This window comes from Talpa occidentalis, unplaced genomic scaffold, assembly GCF_014898055.3.
Source record: "Talpa occidentalis isolate TD23 unplaced genomic scaffold, MPIMG_talOcc4v2.1 talOcc4.3, whole genome shotgun sequence".
Classification (NCBI taxonomy): Eukaryota; Metazoa; Chordata; class Mammalia; order Eulipotyphla; family Talpidae; genus Talpa; species Talpa occidentalis.
Window position 1 is genome coordinate 47,380,774 of NW_023603184.1, and position 15,507 is coordinate 47,396,280.

A 15,507-nucleotide genomic window follows, 5' to 3' on the forward strand; every position below is an offset into this window, starting at 1 on the left:
TCCTTTAAATAAAGTTGAGTGTCCTTGTGTGAAAAGTCTATGCTCAGTGTTCTGACCTCAGTCTTGCTTTTCTCCATAATGACTCTTAGTAGAAATAGGTAGGGTTGTGCTTACTGTGTCTTCTTGGCCTTGGGAAGAGAAGTGTTCTTAGGATTCATGTGTTGGCCTCTAACCTATTTGGTTTCCATGACAATGTTCCTTGTTTCCATAACAACATTGCTTGTCCACTAGTGGGATGCTTATCCTGTTGACATTTGTATCTGAAGTTAAAGATGATGTTACTTGCCATCTGATCTTGATACAGGTACAATATTTTCCGGTTGCCAACCTCAGCTCATCAATGATGACTCCAAATCTTCCATTGAGCCTCTGCATGTCCTTAGTTGGCCTCTGTTGGGCTGGGATGAGGTGCTGAGGTAGGACTCATCCTTTTTGCTGAGTTACCTCTGATAGTACAGCTCATGTTGGAAAGGTCTAAGACTCAGCTAATTTTGGCTTCCCCATTTTAGGACCCAAAGGGGACTTCTGGATCCAACACACACCATAATAAAGTCATTTGGGAGAGCTGAGCTCTAACAATCCAATTCTGACCATGCCATATCATTGAACTTTACTTTGATATGGTTATCCTCAAGTTCCTATGGACATTCTTGGTTTCTGGCTCACCAAGTGATAACCTCCCAGGGTTATCACTTGTAAAAATTGCTCTATTCTACATGAGGGTTTCAAACTAGGGATTCTTTCAGTCCATGAGCAAGTTATAGCTTTCCATTTATTTGTGTCTTCTATTTCTTTTAACAATGTCTTATAGTTTTCTTTGTATAGGTGCTTTACCTCCTTTGTTAGATTTATTGCTGGGTATATAGTTGTCTTTGGTGTGATTGTAAATGGGATCATTTCCACTAAAGAGCCCAAATAGTCATAACTATCCTGACAAAAAAAAGATGAAGAATGGTATATATCACACTTCCAAAGTTCAGATTATACTATGAAGACATAATAATTAAAATAGCAAGGTACTGGAACAAAAACTGATACAAAGACCAGTGGAATAGAATTGAGAGCCCAGAAATAAACCCACACATATATGGATAGTTAATCTGACAAAGGAGTAGAGAATGTGCACTGGAACAAGGAAAGTCTCAACAATGAATGGTGTTGGGAAAATTGAACAGTGGCACCAAAAGAATGCAACTAGATCACTGTCTCACACCATATAAAAAATCAACTATAAATGGATAAAAAACTTGGATGTGATATCTGAAACCATTAAAGAAATGAAGAAAATGTAGATACAACACTGTATTACATAAGCTTCAGCGATGTCTTTGAGGATTTGTCTCCAGCAACAAGGAAAACAAAAGAGAATATAAATAATTGGGACTAGATCAGACTAAAAAGTTTCTGCACAGCAAAAGAAGCTGTAACTAAAACAAAGAGAAATTTTACACAACGGTAGAATATATTAGCACTTCATACATCTGACAAGGGGCTGATATCAATAATCTACAAAGAGTTCATACAACTCAATGAAAAGAAAACAAATAACCCAATTTAAAAAAATGGGTAGAAATGTTAAATGGGTACTTCTCCAAAGAAAACATACAGGTGGCTAACAAGCACATGAAAAAAATGTTCATCACTTATCATCAGGGAAGTACAAATCACAGTGTGATACCACTTCATACCAGTGAGAATGACCCATATTAAAAAGACCAGGAAAATCAAGTGCTGGAAAGAGTATGGAGAAAAAGGAAGCCTCTTATACTGTTGGTGGGAATGTGTCCTGGTCTAGCCCCTATGGAAAGCAGTATGGAGGCTTCTCAAAATACTAAAAATGGATCTGCCATAAAAACCAGCAATTGCACTTCTAGGTATCGATCCAAAGATGCGAAAACACTAATTTGAAAGGAAACTTGCACTTCCATGTTTGTTGTAGCAACATTTATTCACAAAAGCCAGATTCTGGAAACAACTTAAGTGCCCCAAACAGATGAATGGATCAAGAAGATGTGGTACATATGTGAATACAGTGGAATTCTACCCAGCAATCAAAAAAGACAAACACATTCGCATTTGAGGCAATGCGAATGGAGCTTGGAAGGGATTATGTTAAATGAAATAAACCAGAGGAGAAAGAGAAATACTGGATGTTGTCATTTATAGGTAGAATAGAGATCAACCAAGCAAAGGTCAAGGCAAACTTTAAAACCAACCCTTGAAAGTTGATGATGAAGCAAATGTCAGCAGGAGGGGTGCAAGCTGGATGGGGAGCGAGCACAATGGACTACGGTAAGAGACTATGGGTACTTCCCCACTATGGTGACTACACCTGAGAAGGGAAATGCTATACTCCAAGAACACTAGCAGGGTATAAAACAATGGTAATTCAATTAAAACAAAACAAAATAAAACAAAAAAAACTTCTCAAACAAACCAGGGTGAGGACCTGGAATACAATTTGTATATCCACTGCTCTACCTCCGCATCCCTCTTCCCTCTGCCATCAGTTCATCATCTGCTTTCAGAGGCTTTGGATTAAAAGTTTTCTTACAAAGTTTCTCCTTCCCTCCCCCACTGTTTAGAAATATCAGTGACACAAATACCTGGTTACTCATAGCTAGTTACAAGGATTTGCAGGCATGTGGGAAAGAGGAAAAATGATTGAAGGGACTCTCCAAAAAAGTGACTTTACAACAAGCAACTATAAACCAGAGATGCACTTTGCAGGGGAGAGGGGAAGGCGGGGAGGAGGGATTAGGGTCAAAATAAGGGGGGTGGGAATTGTATGGGGACTATAACCAAGATGAAAAGGCATACATTGTGCAAAAAGGAAAAATGATGTAAAAATATATAAAATCAAATCAAATCAAACACAACATGAAAAAAAGTGACTTTACAAAAGATTTCTTTTTTTCTTCCATTTTAAATCCTGTCTTTTGTGCATCTAGTTTTATGGTTCTCTTATTTACATCATGGGAAAAATTGTATTTCACGCTGATATATAAAGTGGGAACAAACAAAGCTTAGATTTCATACCTATTGTCTTGCTTTAAAATGTCAGCAGCTATTACCCTGTTCTGTATTCCTTCTTTAAGCACCTAATTTCCCTCTGTTCACTCTAGACCCACCTGCTGCCAATAAAGATGGGTAGCTTGGTTGAGTAGGAAGAAAATCAGGTAAGGTGCACATAAATTTACATTGGCATTTAAAAAAATATTTCCTCTTATTCTATCTTAATTGATACAAACAGCATGATACACATTTTATAATATGCCTATGGATAATTTGATCTTTTCTCTTTTGCTAAGGGCTTTGCAAGAATTATCTAAAAGAGAGTTGATTTCAGAGCACAAAGAGAAACAGATGGGACCGGGGCCATGTGGCGTTGAGTGAGAGCAGGAGACTCAGGTCAGGTGTGCTGAGCACAAGCTAAGCCTGCCTTATGATGGCAGGTAGGGGTGCAAAACCCTCTGGAACCCAAGTGCCATCTGCAGAGACTGTGGGAAGTAGTGACAAGGATTTGACTATCCAGGTCATTGGATAAACCCTGAATTTGACTGAGCTTCCCTAAACATGATTAGGATACATTTCTCTATCATGTAAGTTGAGGGCTCAGCGTTAATAAATAAAGAAATTATTGACCCCACACATTTTTTACTTTGAAAATTATTTGTGTCATATAGCGCTGATTTATCAATTTTAATGAGTTTAATCAATTACTCCCTCTTTCCCCATACTTTGGATTTGTGAAATCCTGAAAAAATTTTAATGATGGTGATTATCATTAAGTTAGGAAAGAAATAGTAGGAGCTTGCATTGATCAAGGGACCATGAAAAGCCAAAATGTGAGAGATTTGAAGATTCTGTTGGAGTTTCTTGAACAGAGGGTCCACCCTGGATCAGCTAGTTGAAATGAAATAAAAATGACTGGAATTAGGTTTCTCATTGTTGAATGGGAGGTTACAGTCAAGGAAATGAGGCTAAAATGATTCACCTGGTAATGAATTCCAGTAGAGGCATCAATATGAGATCATATTTAGTTTAATATATGGGTACAAATTGGTACATATAGAAATATTTTACCTGCGTGTGTATGTCCAAGCTAGTATTTTGGATCTGACTTTAAATCAGTTCCTCCGTGCCTCTACTGCCATGTTGAGACTTCTGGGTGAGATGCTGAGGCCCATATGACTCAGCAATTCTGAATTTCTTCTTATTGGTGATTATGAAAGAAATACGAAACCATTGATGATGTCCATGAAAGAACCCACATCACAGCCTTCTGTCTGAAGAACCTTGTCAACCAATCATAAAAAAAAGACAAGTGAACTTAAAAACCAATCCAAGAAGTTTCCAAACAAGTGAACCAAACTCAGACCACATCCCTACTGGACCCTTTGAAAATTCCCTATTATTTGCCCCTGGGGCAAAACACACCTTGGGACTACACTTTGGTTGTAGACTCGAATCATGAGCCCTAGTCTCAAATATTTAACACTTTCTTGCTTATTTTACAAGTCTTATTTTTCTTCTTCTTTTTTTTAAAGATTTATTTACTGATTAATTGATATAACCACTGGGTGCAGTCAGAAGTGCGGAAGGGTGAGAGAATTCACCAGAGTAGGGAGCAGAACAGGCAGAAGGATCAAAGTACACTGCTGAGGGGAGCAGTGGGCGGCAGGAGAGGTCTGCGCACCATGTGGGACCCTCCTCCGGTGGCCGGGGAGCAACCGGGGATCAAACTGGCGCCGTAGAGGCTGCAGGCAGCCTCGCAACCCAGCGCTCAACCGCTGTGCCACTGGGGAGGCCCCTTATTTTTCTTCTTGACTGACAATATAGACACATTTATTTCCTTGCTCTGTCAGCTGAGAGAGTTATAGGGCAGGGAGAGGGGTACCCCAGAACCCCCAAACCTGCCTGCACTAATAGGTTCTGCCATCTGCCACACCAAGACAAAACATATAAGACCTTTAATGGAAAGGAACTTTAATACAATTAGTAAACAATACAGAATTGACAAAGAATATGGTTTCTAAATTAAGCACCCAAAGTTCCCCATCCCCTCGTGGGTAAAAGTCCAGCCAAATGGGATTGGCCCAGAGCAAGGCCTGAAAGAAAGCCTGCTGCAAGTCTTAAGTACTTTTTGGCAGGGACCCATAGAAAAGGGTCAGAACAGTCAGACAAGTCTGGGAGGAAAAAAGCAAAATCAACATCAAGATAAAAGCTGCCATTGTCACCTCCCCACGGGTCTCTCACCCACATCTGTGTCACCCAGTCCACGACCAAAAGACAAGCGCAGTTTCTTCACGTGTCTCTTTGCTTCATTTGCCTCCACCAGGTCTCCTTCCTGCTTCCTTCCTTCTCAGTTTCCTCTCCAGCTTCTTCTGTCCCTGCTCAGCTCCACCCTTCTTTTGGATGGGGCAGGGAACCTGGAACCTCCCCCTGTTAGAAGAGAACCTAGCAACAAGGACCCCTTGTAGTGATGAGCACATCTAGCACCTGGATCTTGGTTTCTTTCTCTCTCTTTTTTTAAAAGATTTATTTATTTATGCATACCAGAACTGGGGTACAGACCAGAAGTGTGGGGGGTGAGAGGATTATCCAGAGACAGAGTGGGGAACAGAACAGGCAGATTGACTGAAGTACTGAGGGGAGCAGTGGTCAAGTCAGGAGAGGTCTGCTGCACCATGTGGGTAGCTCCCTGCCCGGGGCTCAAACTTGTGCTGCAGTGGCTGTGGACAGCTTCCTAGGTTGCGTCTTAACCCCTTGTGCCACCAGGGAGGCCCCAAATCTTGGTTTCTATTACTGTTTTTTATTAAGAGGAATTAAGTACCTTGGAGAAATGACTGGTTCAAAGGTTCAGGAAGGAAATGTGAAAAATGAGACAGTCTCTTATAATAGTCAGAAAGCAAGGAACTATTTTTAAAAAAATCCACAATGATGTCAGAGGAACACAGAGCCAAATAAAACAACTCTCAAAGCCAAAGGTGGAGCAATTTCAGTAACAAAATAAATAAAATAGTATTGGCTTGTAGTACAAATTTTAAAATATCTGAAATCCTGTTCACATACACCAATGATGGAATAAATAACTGGGGAAAAAAAGACAAATATCTGCTGCAACTTCACCCTCAAGGACTTGAGGCATACTTCTCTACCCATTAAGGGTGACTCTGCACGAAGGCTTCCTTTCAAAGCACACAAGGAAAAGAGGTGTCAAGGTAACTTTGCAAAGGGAAACATGGACAGCACCATCTCAGCATCGTGAACAAGGTTAACATCAATAGTGATAATTCCTGCACTCTGTTCTGATATCATAAGAATGGCATTTTACCTCTTTGGTCTTCTAAAACTCCTAACTCCAGTCTAACCATGAGGAAATAATCAAACAAATCCCAATTGAGGGTCCTTCTATAAACAACCTGACAAGTCCTTGTCAAAACGCTCAAGGTCATCTAAAACAAGGGAAATGAGAACCTGGCACAGCCAAGAGGACAAAGGATACTTAATTAAATGTAATATGGTATCATGGGTGGAATTTAGGAAAAGTAAAATTTAAAAACTAGAAAAACCTGAAAAAAGTATAGATTTTCATTAATAATGATGTATTATGTATTAATAATGATGATCTATGAAAATGTGCTAACAGTAGAGGACACTGGATATGGTCTATATGGGAATTCTCTGTACAATATTTGTAATTTTTCTATAAATCAAAAACTATTCCAAAATGCAGAGTTCATTTAAAAATGAATGACATTGTAACAGTGGTATGGTGAAAAAATTATTCCTAAACTGTTGTCATTTGTCTCTCTCATGTGATAAGTGGGCATATTTTTTAAATTGTACAAACTTATTTAGTTTTTGTATGGGGGTCACAGTATCACAAAGTAGTAACAATTGTGAAATTAGAGAATACCTCGGAGTTCTGTGTCCAGTGCTTTTGGAGCTCTCTCCCTCCTCCTCCTGGTCACAGGGTCAATGGCAGCTCTGTCTAGTTTCATTTTGAGAATAGCCCATCTACTCTTTTTTTTTTTTTTAAGATTTATTTATTTATGCATACAAGAACTGGGGTACAGGCCAGATGTGTGGGGGTGAGAGGATTCACCAGAGACAGAGCGGGGAACAGAACAGGCAGATTGACTGAAATATACTGCTGAGGGGAGCAGCAGGCAAGACAGGAGAGGTCTGCTGTGCCATATAGGTAGCTCCCTGCCTGGGGATCGAACTCATGCTGCAGAGTCTGCGGACAGCCTTATAGGTTGCATCTTAACCCCTTGTGCTACCAGGGAGGCCCAGCCCATGTACTCTTTTAACAAAAGTTATTGTATCTACGTTGGAAATTGTGTTTTCAATATACTCTTTGCTTTTTTATTGAATATATTTGACATATAACATTGTGTATAAGCTATACACTGTGTTACTTTGCTACATTTATATATTATAATATGATTACCATTAGAGATAATTTGCCCCTCTATCACATTGCATAATTATCCGTTCTTTATAATAATTGGAATAAATTAGCAAGTTTAATGATTATAGTAAAATAATATTGTCTATATTCATTATGCTATGCATTAGGTCTGTAGAGCTTCCTTAAAACTCAGTGAAAGTTATATCCTAAACAACATCTTTCTTGTCCCACCCAAGGTCCCATCCACTGGTGACTACTATTTTACTTTTTGTGTCTATGAGTTTGGCTTTCTTTTCCTTTATTGGTCCCTTGGTTCTGTTATGCCATTTGATAAGATAATTCCTGCATCCATACTTGCTGAGAGGCTTGTCCAGATAGCAGCATTGCCTTTTGACAGTGACTCATTCCTAACATGGTGTGTGGGAACAGGTGACCCAGGTTGGAGGCATATGGCTGTCTGCTTGTCCATCAGTTCAGCCTTCTGGCCTTCCCTAGTAATCACTGCTCCAAATCAGATCCTTAATTAGCATCCAGAGGCTGTTTGGCATTGCCATAAAGGAGACTGAACTAGGGAAATGGAAGCCTGAACTTGAGACCGGCTCTGCCAACAGCTGTGTGGCCTGGGGCAAATCTCTGCTTCCCTCAATACTGCTTTGTTGGCCTCTAAAATGGGGAGGAAATGGCCTTGTCTCCTCTGCAGAGTTGAGGATCAGTGAAAACACACACCAATAACATGGGCCTACCTGGTGGCGCAGCGGCTGAGTGCTGGGTTGTGTAGCTGCCCGCAGCCTCTGTAGCACTGGTTCGATCCCGGCCGCCAGGCGAGGGTCCCACCTGGCGCGCAGACCCCTCCTGGCGCCCGCTGCTCCCCTCAGGAGTGTACTTCGTCAGTCTGCCTGTTCTGCTCCCCCTCTGGCTCTGGGGAATTCTCTCACCCTCCCGCGCTTCTGACTGTACCCAGTGCTTGTATAAATAAATAAATAAATCTTTAAAAAAAACCCAAAAAACAACACACCAATAACAACTAAGACTTGCTGAATGCTTATGGCAGCCAGGCAATTTCCATGTATTTCTTATAATAACTCTAAGGAAAGTATTGTTTTGTCACCATGTTTTAGGGAGAAAATTTGTCCCTGAATCCATGACAATAACTTTCTATAATTTTATACTGTAAGAACTTCAGATAATCAAAATCCATCCACCAATTGCTAGAGAAAAAAACTGTGGACTTGAAGATGGATTTGGTAGGTATAATATAGCCCATTAAGATGAATAAACTGGCTTGGAATGACCAAGGGGTGGGGTTTACAGGAAGAATCTATGACAGCTAAACCATCCATCTAGGAGCCAGCATTTTAACTTGTGGGTTTTATATTTTTGTTGACTAGAAATCAACAGATTTCCTGAGGAACTGTAACTTCATTACTAAGGAGCTGCTGATTATAATTTGCTATTTAGAGCCTCAAGGAATTTGAAATTTTAATGCACACCTGAAAATGAAGTCTTTTTATTCCCTTGTTCTTTTCACATGAAGTAGGGTCAATTGAATTTTCTTCGATGAAGCATGTTCTATGTCTTTGTCTCATCTTTGGCTTCTACTCTCTGCTGTGTGGTATTCGTACAGGCCATTCTTTTGAAATTCGAAAGTTATAGGGTGCTATGGAGGAGGGGTAGGGCACCCCACTTTGCGTAGGAAACTGTACACACTACATTGTGAAGATATTTTCTTTAGACTGAAACTCTTGCTTGAAACTGAGATTCTTATAATCAGAGACATCCTGCAGGGGAGGAGGAGGGAGAGGGATGAGAGGGAGGGAAGGAGCAGCACAGGGGACTGAGGTGATGGTGCACGGGTGCATTGGGGAAGGAAACTCTATGGGGACTACACCTGAGGTGGGGGGAGGAAGCAAACATTGTTTAAAAATGAACAATGATATAAAAACTAAAATAAATAAATAAAATTAAAAAAATAAAAATTAAGATTCTTGCCCTGATGAAGCCCAAAGGAATGCCGGACATTTACATCATCAAATGTACCAGGGTCAGGGTAACCTGGAAGCTGAGAACGAGTTCTGGGGGATGAATGTGTTGAATGTGTAGAACATGTTGACATGTTCTAACAGGTGGGTTACTTCTGTCTGTCTCTGTTTAACCCAGGATAAACAGGCCAGCTCGAGATGAGATGGCAGAACGGGCTCTTCACAGTGTTTGCTATGCCCGCCATTCTCTAAAATCTGAAAAATAAAACACATATACATTCAATTTTTGTCCTGCTTATTGGTGTTCTGTAGCAGGCAGCAGGACCAGCATTTCTGGCAACTGAAGGGCAAATGTTACTTGAGCCAATCACCCCGACAAGGTGGGGACCAGAATTGGGAAGACAAACTTTAGACAGCAGTGAGAGAGAATATTGTCTCTCTTGGGCCTTGTTTTTGGGGCTTTTTTTAAAAAGATTTATTTATTCATTCAAAAACTGGGGTATACAGACCAGAGATGTGGGGGGGGGTGTTGAGAAGATTCAGCAGAGACAGAGTGGGGAACAGAACAGGCAAACGACTGAATACACTGCTGAGGGGAGCAGCAGGCGAGACAGGAGAGGTCTGCTACACCATGTGGGTAGCTCCCTGGCCGGGGATGGAACTCATGCTGCAGTGGCTGTGGATAGCCTTATAGATGTGACTTACCCCCTTGTGCCACCAGGGAGGCCCGCTTTTGGGGCTTTGAATAGTTTTACTGTGAATAATTTTACAGTGGTATTTCATTGATGTGTTGGTATTAGTTATGAAATGTGTTTCAAACTATTTGGCCTTTAATCTTTTTTTTTCTTTACAAAAATACTCAAAAGTTTAATGCCATTTATTTTAGGCAAAAAATAAATTATTTGGCAGAGAAAAAGGATGAAACTTTGGGTCATCAGACCATACCAATTTTATACAGATATTAAAATTATCAGGTAAGAGTGTAAGGAATTCAATTCACATGTGTTGGAAAGGCAGGTGAGCCAGGACTTTGGAAACTGAGCAGAGCTGTGTTCGCTGTTGGGAAGAGCCCTCAGTTCTTTGCTTTTTTTACTCTGACTGACAGCCTGGCCTTAGTTAGCAGACATCTTTAGTAGGATGGAGGTGGATGTTTCAAATTTTACTAGTTGTCTCGGTTGGGTGAGGAGGGATTGTGTATTTGTTTGTGTATTGTGAAACTAGGATATGCGAAGAAAATTGGGAGGCACCCCAGGGAGGCCTTCTGGGGTCTGCATTTCTCAACAGTGGTCCGGATCTGGCTGAGGGAGGCCTGGGTTCTGTTGCTCAGACTGTGACTATGACCTAAGCAAGAAATTTTACTCTTGCTTCACATAATGAAACTGTATCAATCTTAATACACTTACGGTACTCTAATTTTCATTTAATTAAAAAATAGTGCTGGCTTATGATCCACCCACAACAGCAGCTTGAAAAGCTCTGGATCTAAGCCTGGCTACTCCTATGTCAGCATTACCCCTGCTCTTGGTTCCTTTCTGCACTTACTGCAGTCGAATAATCTGCATTATAGTTGATTTTGCAATTAAAAAGTAGACAATGTTAACCAGAGTGAGTCACCTCCACTTGTATCAGAATGTGTGGGAGCAAAGGGGATGGAGAATGTAGGCACATTTCACTTGCTGCAGAGGTAATGGGGAGCTGTGCTGAGTCAGGCAGGGAGATGATGCCTCTCAAGTGTGTGCAACAGAGGAGAGGTTCTGGCGTAAGCCCAGCCACACTTTTGGACCTCTAGAAGGTGAGGAAGACGGCATGAGTCATGGGGCAGCTGGCCAGGGGCTCGGTGCAAAGCACATTCCATAAATCAGATCATCTATTTCCGTTTTGTTATTCTCTGGTTAAGCCAAGTTTGTCACCTATACTAGCTTCGTCTTGCCTGTGCTCAGGGGAATTAGGGACAATGTCAGGACTTGACACGGGCTGTTACTTTAGAAGGGGTTGGGGCTGGTGTCGTGATGGCAGCAGTGCCTTCTGAGCTGTCCCTAAGGGAAAGGTGAGAACACAGCCTGTGGTGTGAGTCCGGGCAGACCTGAGCCCTAGACATCCCCTGCCAATTTCAGGGGCACTGGGTCTGACAGTGATAAGAAAGTTGGGGGCCCCTCTACAAGTGCTTTGCTTTATGCCTCTGAGGCTTTGGCATTCTGTCATGGATGTTTAGTAGGCTGAGACGTGCAGTCCATGTCTAGCTTTTGAGACTTCTAGAATGATCACATTTAAAAAAATGTTTCAAACAAACTAAAACAGTACCATAGAAGATGCAAAGTCTTGTTTTTTTCCCTCCCAAATAAACATACCCATTATTGTGCAGAATTACCATTAATGTTAATTATGGTGCAACGGTGCAAAAATGTTCAAAATTGAGTAATTGTCAAAAGGTGAGATGTGCAATGGGTTCGCAGGCTTTGCCAAGGCCTTCTCCCCCTGCTAAGCATCACAAACATTGGGAGGACAGCTGGTGGAGACTCCTGCGGGCCTGGGGTGGTGGCCAGGACAATGTATCCAGCAGGTGTGGCTTTCCCAATGGTGGATCAGTTCATATGATAGTTTACTATGAAGAAAACATTTATCAAAGCCTGATGGTAAAATTTTGATGGTAAAATTTCACCCCATCCATGGGAAGATTTTGGCTGAGTTTCCAGCTATCAGACATGTGCTGTCTAAATGTCAAAATGACAAGGCACTCGTTTAACCCGAGGGGAGAATATAGAACAATATCTGGCAGATTCAGGGCCCCAAAGCTGACACTTTTGGCATGTTCACGTGGTTGGAGCAGGAATGCTGTGCAGCACCAGTGTATGTGGATAATAACACCGCCTCCCCAATTTGTGCTTTTCTGTGCATCATAAGTATCAGATCAGGAAAAAAAGATTCTCTAATTTTAGTATCTTCTGAAATCTCACAATTTTAAAGTGTGGAATTGATCTTTTTTTTGCAAGATTTTTTTTTTTTTAAATCTGTCTTTTAATACATCACTCACTCTTGGCAAAAACCTCATTAGAAGCAGGCCAAGATGGTAACTAAATATTTAAAAACATACAAAAACACCACTTTCAGTTCCTCTCAGCAGTGCCAATATTTCTCAGCACAAATTTTAGTTCTGAAATCAGATCAAAAATTGATAAAAAAAGAAATAAATGATTCAATTCTTTATGCAATAAGACAAATTATGCTTTGGGAGGAAATGATTTGCTATAGAGTCTAGAGTATAAAGTGTTTAATATTTATATCTTATAATAAAGCCATGACATGTTTATAAACACTCTTATCAAGCGTTTTTACAATGGGGTCACCTCTGACAACTGAAAACGCAATAAATATGCACAGACACACCGAGTATGAAATATACATCTTGATTTTATAATCATGTGTGCTTTATTATTTTACACAAATGGAATGGAAGTGTCGAATATTTACACTTAACAGGAGTGTAAGCTGTGCAGTCTCTGTAAGCTCCAGCTCAGGCTAGGGATGATCCCCCCTCCCTCCCATCCTGCACTATACAGCTCAGTGGAGAAACATCCTGTCAGAGAGAAGCACAAAATTGTCATATTGAAAGGATCTAACGGGTATAGCCTGGTGCACTCAGAAGTTAAGACGTACTGAGGAAACACAAATTTGAAAAGGAGAGAAAAGTTTGCCATCCCATCGGGAGTTCACTTTGCCATTTGGTGTTCTGTCCTCATGAGTTGCTGGGGAGATTCTGCGTTCTATCTTTTAGGTGATCTGTGTCGTCCTCCTGTCTTAGCTTGTCCTCAGCTGCTACAAGAAACTGCACAGCTGTACAAGAAATGGTTTCTGAAGCACAGTTTTCAGTGAGGAAGGATATTTACAGACTGGAGTGTGTGTGGGGGTTTCCCCCATGTTCATTCATACCCAATGTGGTATGTGTATACATGATCTAGGACCACATATACCATACGTACACGTAAGTAAAGTGTATAGCAACAGAATTCTGCAGGGAGTCCTCTGGTAAATCAGATGTCAGAGAAGGTACTCCACATGCCTCAAGGGAAATGTTCCTATTCCCCCCCAAAAATGACTAATTACTATGATAAACTTAGGAACTAGCCTGAGTCATTGACTGAAATATTTTGTAGGAATTTTAGGCAGGATCAAGACAGGAAAAAAGAGATGTTACTTCACCAGCGAGTCCATTCAATCTCACCAGAGCAATCACCAGCTGAAAAGCAGAGGGGGCTTCACATAAGAATGGGGGGAAAAAAACGCCTATGAGTGGAAAAAAAAATGTCTCTCTCCGAACCAAGGTGATGGCATGGCTCCAACGACAAGGGAGAGGTTTGCTGCTAGAGTGAGTGTTGGGGCCAGAGTCTGCCTCAGTAGAAGGGAGTGTCCGCAGAGCCAGTGCGGTGCTGGAGCAGGCTCTCTTTGGACGGCCTCAGGCAGAGGCACCCAGGTGCGGCGGGGTCCAGAGCTTGTGCATCGTCACTGCCAGGCAGCGGTGCAGGCTGGCTCTGCGGGGCGCTGGAGCTGCGCCGGGGGGACCTCACGCCCGGTCTGGCTTTCTTGAGTCATGCGTGGGGAAAACGGTGACCCAGAGTATTTGTGTCATCAGTCCATTGTGTGGACTTGCTGTCTGATTCAGCCATAGCCCTGATAGGACAGAAAAATGGAGTGGGCAGTGGGGCAGGAGATAGTTGGAGTTGTGAGGAGGGGAGGAAGGGCAAGAAAGGAGGGAAACAGGAAAAGAAGGGGGAAGAGACGAGAGGAGGGAGCGAAGGGGGGAGCACAGGATTGTAGGAGAAAATGAACAAGTAGAGAAGGCAGAGGAAGGATCAAAGAAGAGGGAGCGAGATAGACACAGAAGGGGGAGCACAGAGGCAAAGAATGAGAAAAGCCAGAGGTGGGAGGAAGAGCAGCAGGTCCTGACGGGCTGGCAGTAAGATCTAAGACAGCTCACAGAGCACCTGAGTGCGCCTCCTAGAGATGGGCTCACATCAAGGATGGAGCCAAGAACGGGGAGCCAGGAGGAAAGGGCTGTGAAGACATGGCCACCAAATCCCGTGGGAGGAGAGCAAAAAAGCAAATGCCCCTGCCATTAGCTGACAAATGAGATTTTGATTTTGGTAAAGCTGAGACCCCCATGGTGCTACACATTGTACCAGAGCATGACAAATAGCACCAGTGACACGATCTGGCACTTTTCTGAAAGGGCCCAGCATGTGAAGGTGACATTGCGCCCCCAGCAAGCCTTCAAATTGGAGAGAGCTCCGGACAAAGTTTGCAGTGTTAGCACCAGTCTGGCCCCAGGCTCCAAATGCGCCTGCATCAGATGTGATCTGGGTAACTTTCATGCCATTTCCATACAAGTCATCAGATTTGCTGAAAATATTTCGGTTCGTTGGAGCCATAGAGACCTCAACATTGGGAAGCGCAAGACAACACAACAAATGGAGGTGTAAATTCTATAGGAAAAGACCCTCTCACCAATATGCTTGGTGATTCTTCAAGCAAATATATATGTGTATATATATTTATATAAATCTACATAAAAAAAATCAGTGCAAATGCCAGTTCTAGTCTGGAAGCATCTACACTAGGAAAATAAATAATTATATTACTACAAAACCAAGGGTTGGTGGTTCAATTTGATTGTACTCAGCCACAGCAATTACTTAATATTTAATGGAAAGCACATCACACGACCCACGAAAACATCTACTCATTAATGACAGTTCTTTAAATAAATGGTTGCATGCTCAGTTGAGAAACCAAAGAAGTTACCATGGTGGCCTAAAAATAGAGCTGGGATCAGGAATGGCATTCTGGTGGCAGAAAACTTCTGGGAGCAATAGTGATGAAAGTCGGCTTTGACCTGAAACTGGCGAATTGCGGACATGGACACGTCTTTAAAGTTTTGAGCACTCTAAGGAAGTCTCTGAAAATTTAACTTTCATCAGAGGGAAAACACTTTGCTAGCCCTTCCATTGGCAAAGGCAGCCTCAAGACTATATAGGTAGATGCACAATTTTGCAAGTTTGTGTTTGTTTTGGTGATTGTAGCCAGGCAGATAATGGTAGTTGTATAAGATGGACA

General features: G+C 41.8%; 1 long non-coding RNA gene across 1 annotated transcript in view; it reads left to right on the plus strand.

Annotated features, from left to right (window-relative positions):
• The first annotated feature begins 214 nt into the window (after positions 1–214).
• The window catches only part of LOC119255683 (uncharacterized), a 39,869-nt gene continuing 24,576 nt past the window's right edge, over positions 215–15,507 (plus strand). Inside the window, exons 1-2 of the long non-coding RNA XR_005127516.1 lie at positions 215–304; positions 3,126–3,179. This is a non-coding gene — a long non-coding RNA (uncharacterized LOC119255683). The remainder of the gene's footprint in view (positions 305–3,125; positions 3,180–15,507) is intronic.